The sequence below is a fragment of the Chamaea fasciata genome, unplaced genomic scaffold (genome assembly GCF_029207755.1).
Source record: "Chamaea fasciata isolate MVZ Bird 193981 ecotype frontalis unplaced genomic scaffold, bChaFas1.0.hap1 SCAF_16, whole genome shotgun sequence".
Lineage (NCBI taxonomy): Eukaryota > Metazoa > Chordata > Aves > Passeriformes > Sylviidae > Chamaea > Chamaea fasciata.
Window position 1 is genome coordinate 1448206 of NW_027094101.1, and position 8782 is coordinate 1456987.

An 8782-nucleotide genomic window follows, 5' to 3' on the forward strand; every position below is an offset into this window, starting at 1 on the left:
TTCAGCTGCTGTAAGGAAAAAGGTGCCATCCATATTTATGCTTCATTAAATAAGCATAAGGAGACCTGAAAAATAAAAAGTAAGACTGAAACTTTCTTCCTCGACAGATGAAGGAACCTGTCAGTGAAAGATGCACTATTTAAATTGTGCCACCTGAAAATGGGGATTACGAACAAAGCAGGTGAATAGAGCCTGTTTCACAGATTCCAGAAGAAAGAAATCTCAATTATTCTAAGTCAATAAACATGAAATTGTTTCCTACATGGCTCTAAATTCTGACATGAAGAATTAAAACCACCAGCTACTAGATTGGTTTGATATTCCCAGTATTTCTGAAAATGGAATACTTGATTTTTTCTTCCTTTTTTTTTTTAATGATAGCTCTAGAAGCTGTTTTTGTCTACTTTATAAATATTATTAGTAAAAATATTTGAAGCTACCCGTAAGTATGGACCATGCTTCTTATTACATGCTATAACAAATAATATTTCATTTTTTTTCCGATTCAATCACTCACATTTTGCTGTGACTTTCAAGTCTTTAAATATGATAAAAATTCATAAAGGACATGTACAAAGTTTATGATTTTATAGGATAAAATTATTTTTTCTACCTCCTACCTATTTGTGCTAGAAAGAACATTTTCCTCATCCATATAGAGAAGCTGCAATGATGGTCACTATTAATGTTTTTTCCTGGTAAGAAATTAGGGGGTGGGAAAGGGAAAAAAATCAGAAACATTCATGAATCCTAAAGCTAAACCTCTTTTGTGATATATTCTAACTTCTGCAACCTTTCTCTTGCAGTGCAGGTGTTCTGCTGCAAGTGACTACAGGTGAACTGGAGATCTGAAAAGTGGCCTCTGCAGTGCAGGTATGTGTGCTTGAGCAACAGCAGCACATTCTTGCTATGCAGGGAATGGGAAAGAACAGCATTCCGTTTGATTCGGCTATTTGTGTCTTTTAATTATTGATAGTTCAGTCATCAAAGAATAATGTGGAAAACACTTTAACCAGCAATTGATAATGCAAATCATCCTTAAGCTCACTCAGACATTGCTTATGTATTCAATTCCTGTTGCCACTACACCAGGTCTCCTAAATTTTCTTCAGCTTCTTTGTCCTCAAATGTTCATCTGGCAGAGTTGGTTTTGGTTTAGCTCTTTTGTTTCAGCTGAGTGAACGGTGAATTTTCTACCTTCATATCCAGATACCTCTTGGCTCTGAGAGTCTATCCCCTAAACACCTGGCCTGGTTTTAGGTTCGTCTCTTTACAGGAGTGTGTGATCTGTTGTTTCTAAAGTTACTCATTCCTTACTGTGAATTTTAGCTTGGGTCTCTGCAGATGATCAGAAGAGAAGATGATGGAACAGGTAAACAAACAAACAAGATTGTCAACCCTTCTGTATTAGAATACTGTCTTGTATGAAACACGGTACTGTAGAAGTACTCAAAATGTTTAGAACAAAACAGGTTGCATTTGCTGAGATGCACATGAATGCATTTGTACTTTAGGATTAACTTCAATGCCGTTTTCTTTGAAAATTCCTTCTGTCATCACTATTCTCTTCTGGTAATGTCAGTATGCAAATCATTTGGAAATTCACAAAGTGTGTTTGTATATATGTAACGGGTTTGGGAAAAGCAATGCACAAACCACAAAAGGAACCCCCCCAGCAACAACCTCCACCCAACCAAATATTTTGTTGTTGCAATGTGCTAATGTTTGGCTTATTAAATAGGAGGGAAAGCCAGGAGAATAATACATCAAGAAAAGTGTTCTCTGTGATTTAATAAATCGGCTACTGTCAAATACTCAGTTTTATAATTTTTACAATGCAGGTGCCATTTTCTGTTGTTTTAGGCTGGGACTTTACTGGAGGAAACTAATACTAAGCATTCCTCCACTCATTTGTATTAAATCGCTCAAACCATCTTGTCTCCTAAATGTCTCGGAGTTATTTATAGACTCTGTAGAGTTGCATCATTATGTATTTTGGGAATATTATCATGGCACGTGTGGAAAATAGCTCTGGAAGTAAATGACAGAAAGCATTCCTCAAAAATCACTGTACATGATGTTTACCTTTTCCTTTTTCATCTGTTTGTGCCTGTTCTTTCTGTTACATTTGCTAAGAGATGTCCCTCATGTAGACTGTCACCACCTTCGTGTTATTCTGCTATTGGCAAAAAGATAAACTAAGATTTAACATCACCAGTTATTTTCTTTGCTGGTTATATTTGTTCATAGTGTGTACATTCTAAGGCATGTCTGTGTGGGTGCTTATGTATTAGTTTTTCCATATCTTGTGTAATTTACCTGAGAAATTTTACTTGCTGCAAACTGATCCATTATCCAAATGCTTTATAGCTTCAGCTAGAATTTATATTCTGTATTTATGCTTGACAGATAATTTTAGGATAAGATTTTTTTTTACAACCTTCCTATTAACTTACTTTTATTTAGGATGCTTTCCATGTATTTTGAATGCTGGAATGGGGATACATTAATTTCACCAGTGTGATGATGTCCATAGATGAAGGGAAGGTTTCAGATAAGGCAGCTGTAGGAAGTACAGTCCTCAGGTGGACACTGATCAAACTGGTGGGCACTGATCAAACTGCTCCAGAGGAACTTCTCTTCTGATCATCACTTCTGGTCACTTTTCTGATCATTCTGCTTCTTCTTCCTTAGTGTTCCTTCAAAGCACCAGATCTTTTTCTCCTACCGTGTTCTGTCAAACCTCTTTGTCAGTTCTGTTCCCTCTTCCTGTTTAGTGTCTGTGCTCTGCTTCTCCCTCAGCAGGGAACTTGGAAGAACTTAAAATTTTCCAGTTTTAGCCAAACAACTGCCCCGAAAGGATCCTGTTAAACCAGTCTGAGCGAACAATGGTAGAAGCACTTACTTCATTTGATGTCAAATTCTGGTTCCTTATAGAAATGTTTTAAAGGTACAACTCCCCACATAACCTGTCAGTCCCAATTTAGCTCTGGTAGCCATTGGTAGTTTTAGTGGTTTGCAACCCATTTGCCACATAGAGGGATAATTCAGCACCTTCCCAATCTAAACCAGGAGCTATAAAATGTATGTAACAAGAATATAGGCTTGAAATAGAAAGTAGCCTTGAGATGGGTTTGACTGGGATTTTAGACTGCTGGAACTTCCTTGGTGTGTTTGGTACAGTGTGCAAGACATCGGTTTCCCAGACATTGGTGTCAACTTAATTTCAAAGTTTCTTTCAGATGAATTTTGTGTGATATTCATGTTATTCTCAAAGAAAGACATCATCTCTTTCTAGAAATGAGGAAATCTTCCAGGGAGCCAACTTCTCTCTGTGCAGTTTCCTCTGTAGAAATGATGATCACATGAGAAACAAAAGTTTGAGCTGATAAAATGTCTGAATTGTAGATAGCCATAACACTGTTTATTAAATATTGTATATTTAGATCTACATTGCTCAGATTAAATTATTCTTTGAGTCATGATAATTTTTTTTTTAACTGAAAAAATAAACATGTTTTCACACAAAAAAATAGGTAGTTTTAGCTAATATGTACTACCAATGTCATGTGTGATTGAATGTTATACAGTATCTTATGTTTTAGGAGATTAGGATTCAGTAGTAGACTGGCCAAGAAATAGGGAGGTTATATCAACTCCTTAAATTTATGTCTCCCTGGTAAGGTAATCTAAAGGACCAAGTCCTTGCACTGTCTGCTGAATTAAAGAGCAATAATTTGTGCTATGGTAAAGAAGAATTATTTAAAAAATAAGAAGTGGATTTTATGCTACCTTTTTCTTTTCTAATTAGCAGGTCCCGTTCCAGGAATAGAGATTGAAGCATTTTAAACAGAAGTGAAGATACTTTGGGATTCCTATGAATGTGACCTCTTCCTTCTCTTCCTTTGCCAATGCCCCATATCTTACTGTATACTGAGCTATTCCAGGAAACTACAGCAGTGAAAAACATGCATGTGGTGCACCATATTGTGAGAAAAAAATTCACTTGCCAGCTTGTAGTAGGAGGGATGCATATTCAAGAAGACAGACTGTAACCAGCTCCTGCTCTTTACAACTTTCTTCAACTTTGCCTCTTATTGTAGTACCCTTTTGTGACTCTAGTTCACCAGAAAGCTCAGTTCTATCACTTGGTGTGATGGAATTATGTTTACCTTTCTACCGCTGTGCTGGGAGTGCCCCAGGATATTCAGCTCTTGCCCTGGACAACTTCAAGTCCTTTCCCTGTTACCATGCATGCTGATAATGCTTATCTTGCAGAACAAACAGGTTTGCTTTTCCTGATGTGATGAAAAATAGGTGCACGTTTGTTATGTAACCCTATGTGTGCACTTAGAAATGCACCTCACAATGGGTCACAGCACCCGCTCTCTGGAAAACAAGAACTTGGGTCTGAGGAACTTCTGAAAAGGTCATTAATCATTAAAAAAAAAAAAAAAAAATTCTGAAAGGTTCTGTGAGTTGGTCTGATTGGTTCTTCCCAGGCAGAAGAATGGCAAATCTTACATGCAGTGTAAAGAGATCCTTATGGTATCTGCCAACCCAGTACACACTGCCATCTATACCATTATTTGAGGGGTTCTTGCTCAAATTAAAAAGAGTTATCTGTTTCTTTTAATGCAAGGTTCACTATTCCTCATATTCAATGGTTTTTGCCACAGTTTCTCAGATATGTGATAATCTGCCAACACTGGAATTTATTTATTTGGACAGTATTTCCCCTCTTGATAAATCTCTGGATTACTTTGTTTCAACATCTGATCAAAGGAGAACAAAATGCTGACAAAACCTGTACCTAGTGAGCCATTGTCTGTTCTCACCATTTCACCTTCCTGATCTCAGATGTCTCCTGAGATGATTCTTTCAGCTGTTGCTTTGACATTGAATTAGAAAATGATAGACAAAGTTCGTATGAGTCTGTTTTGTTCTATAAAGCATATTTTATCACTTCAGTAGGCATCTTTTCTATGTAAGACTATAATTTCCATCTTTTCACACAGTGAAATTGACATAAGAAAAAGAATTGGAAGACTTGGAACTTTTTGAATTAAGGAGCCTGTAGATGTGTAAGATGGAAGATTATTCTGTGTTGCATATTGTGTATGTGCACACGATTATCTCACCAAGTCTTGCAGCACAGTAAGTTAAAAATATTGCTCACGCTCAGATTGTTTTTGAGTGGCCAGGCAGCTACAGATTTTTTGCCCTTGCATCAGAACTTGATACCTGGTTGACTGCTGCAATTAATGTTAAACTAGAAAATACAGACTCTGGCCAGTTTGAGGGTCTGTTGTCCTTGCAGAAATATGATGACTGCAATTGTAGCAGGGAAAACAGATGATGAGCATGAAAGAAGAGATTCAGGATTTATCTGAGGTCTGGCCTAGCCCTAGAAATAGAATCCAAGCATTCTTCTTCCCAGTGCAGCTTCTGTTTGGATGGATTCTTGCATGACTTCAAAATTTTGTTCACATAGTCTGCTGAAAAATTGCACAACAGAAGTATTTCTATGAAATACACTTCTGCAGAAGTTTCTTGTGCTTTTGAAATCTGGCTAAACTTTTGATTAGCATTCCAGGAGCTGACTGCTTGTATTTGGGAAACTTTTGTATCTTTGTATGTTTTTCTGCAGGTCTGGAAAATGTTGAGATGCATTTGAGCCCACTCTAGGTAATTGTACACAACTATTGCATCGTGTACCAGTTTCATTATTATTGAAAAAAAAATGCCAGGATACGTGTATGAAATTCTACATTTGTGAATCTTCATGTTTGCTCAGTCAATTCTAGGACACATTTCTATCTTATCTCCAAGACACATAAGCTCCATAAATGTGGACTGAAATTAGCAGGAGCTGCAGACAGTGCCTCAAAAGATCATGGGGTTTTTTTGATAGATGGATGACAGTAAGACCAGGAGGATAAGCAGATGGTCAGACAAGTCAGGGTCTTGACTGACAGCAACATGGGAACCACTTCAAGTTTCGAGGCCCATTATTAAAACATTTAATATCATTTAGAATCCTTTCCCAGAAACATAGGGGATTTTCCATTTTCTTGCAGCTGAAAAAGAACCATTTTTTCCAGATTTGCAACAGTAAGGTGACGATTTGAAGTAGTCGAGAAGCAACAGGCAACAGAAAGAAACTACAATAAAATGGCAACTTAGAAAAGCAGAAAAAAGTCCCAAAAAGCCCAGTTTCCTGTTAGATGCCCTTGAAAGCCACGCTCCCTGCTAGTTATTCTTGGTTGCTTTGACTGGATTCCCCCAGCGTAGTTAATCGCTCCATCTGTTCGGCTGCTCGCAGTCCTCCCTTTGCTCCTTGCTCCCTCTGATCTGGTTGGCTGTAGTTCACAGCAGCCTCTGTGCTTCTTCAGTAGGTTCAGAATAAGATAAATGACAAAAGAAGCCTTTGCTAAAGAAAATGTGACTCCTGGTTTGGTGTCATCTCCTTACCTTTCTCGAAAATAAAACCTAAAGTTAGCCTGTGTTGCTTATAATTTATTTAATAACTTTGAAAGGTCTTCATTTAGTCAGAATAACTTCTTCCTGGTGAAACCTTTTGCTGGAAAAATATGTGCAATTTAGTTTCCCATCCTTGAATAATTGTGTGTGGCATTTCCCTCTGCTCTACAGTTTAGCTGTTATTTTAAAAAAGGTTCCAGGAAGGTTCCATTGTGTTGTTGGGGCCCGCTGTGCCCTGCCTCTCTATCCCACCCGAGTCTATGTGGAATTCTTTCGGAGCGCCCCAGGTCTGCAGGGATGTTCCCACCTCTTGGAGCTCCTCTCTGCTCTCAGCAATCGGAGTGGTTATCCCAGAGGTGGGAGGAGGCAGTGGAGTCACAGGGAATGCTCCGGGCTCTGGGTGTGGAGCTCTCTCTCTGCGGCTGTGCCTTGGGACAGGTAACCCTGCTCTGATCTGTGATGAGTCTTCTGAAGGCTCAGGCTTCTGAATCAGATCCCCAAATATGTACTGCAAAGAGATTTGGTGTCTGCACAACAGGGGAGGATGGGATAGCAAATAGTGACAACAAGACCATGTAGATTTTTTGAACGTTTCAAACATTTAATGGTTTTATTTAATTTTGATCTACTTTTCAAGTGGAAATTCCAAACATTTACAGAACTGAGTTACTGAGTATTTCTGTTTGTATCTTTACCACAGCTCTTTTTCTAAAATCTTCCTGTCCTTTCAGTTGGTTAAAATTGTCTATTTGTACCTATCAAAGAGGAATTGCTCGTAATTTCTTGATTAAATAGATGGTATAAATATATGAGAAAATACCAATGACAATATATCTTTGAGCATAGAAAGGTAACAAAAAGCGTAAATTTATCTGTACCTTTTTCCCCAGCCTATTTTATAAGGGTCCGGAATTTAGAGCAGTAACTCCAAAACTCTAAAACAACAACCTAAAATTCAAAGTACATGAAGAAATAAAGCAAATAAGAGGAGAGGGGTGGTGGGCTGGGGAAGGTCTCATTCGCTTTCCACGTGAGAGGGGAGAGGCTGGTGCTCTCTGCCTGAATTTGCATTTGCAGCCACTCAATAACTGTGTGGTGACCACTTCATGGAGGGTACTAGAAATGTTATTGAATTTCTCTGCAACAAACCGAGAAAACCCCAAACCACGTCATGTTTGATGTCTCCATTCATCTTCTTGCTCATCTGTGAGGTTTCATGTCTCCCTGAGCAGCAAGCACTTCCTTGCACAGTGTCTCCTGTCAAACATGTGACTGCCCCAGTCGGGATCAATTTTTCTGATTCCACACATTTCCCACTATTATATTGTTTAATCAGATGCAGGATAAATAGCAAATTGATTAGTTGCAATGAGTTATATCACAGCCTGCATTAAACCTGCAGTTACATCTTCTTAGGAAAGGGCATAACAGAAATCATTCAAAAAACATGTTGCCGTGTCTTTTCCTCCCTCCTCCCCCTCCAATCTAGCAGAAGAGGCTACAGGGATTTTTCTATTGGTTTCCACTGTTTATTCATCAGTTTTTCTTTCTCTTTACCTGTCGTGTAATTTTTCAGGTTGATCCTGCTTTTCAGCTGGACATCTGGTGACTGCAGGACTTAATTGTAACATTTTTAATGATCAGCTCTATCATTTCTCCTACAATACATAGAAAAAAAGCAAGATGTGGACACAAAAAGACTTTTTGTTATTTCCTTTTCTGTCACTCAGCAGCAGGGAAGCAGAACATTGCAGAAGTGAAATATTAAATCAGAGAACATGTTAAGAAACTGCCTTTTATTTCTTTATTTTGAGATAGTGTCAAAAGTCTTCTTTCAATATGACTTTTTAATCTTCTGCCACTTGGTCTCAAGAGTTCTTTTTCTGTGGATGTTCAAAAGTGAAGGGAAGGTACATCCCATGGCCTGCAATGTGGGATCACAATGCCAGACTCCTTCCAGTTTCTTTCATTCCTACTCTCTAAATACTTTCTTTGTAAAACAGGTTTAGACATTTTGATCATCTGAAGATTTTTAAGTGTTATATGAATTTTTCTTTAAATCACCAGCAGGTTCTGTCTCCTCTCATGATAGGTAAAAATATTCCATTGTCTGCTGAACTGCAGCTGAAACAGGATGGGAAATGCTCCAGTCCTGGGAATTTGCAGTGTAGGTGATGGAGTTTGTGGCTGCACAGCTGCTCCTGTGGGGCAGTGCCGAGTATCCCCCATGGCCCTGAGAGGTGACAGGGTAACATCACTTCCAGACTGCTGATTAGATCCGTGTTTGAGAGCACCTAGA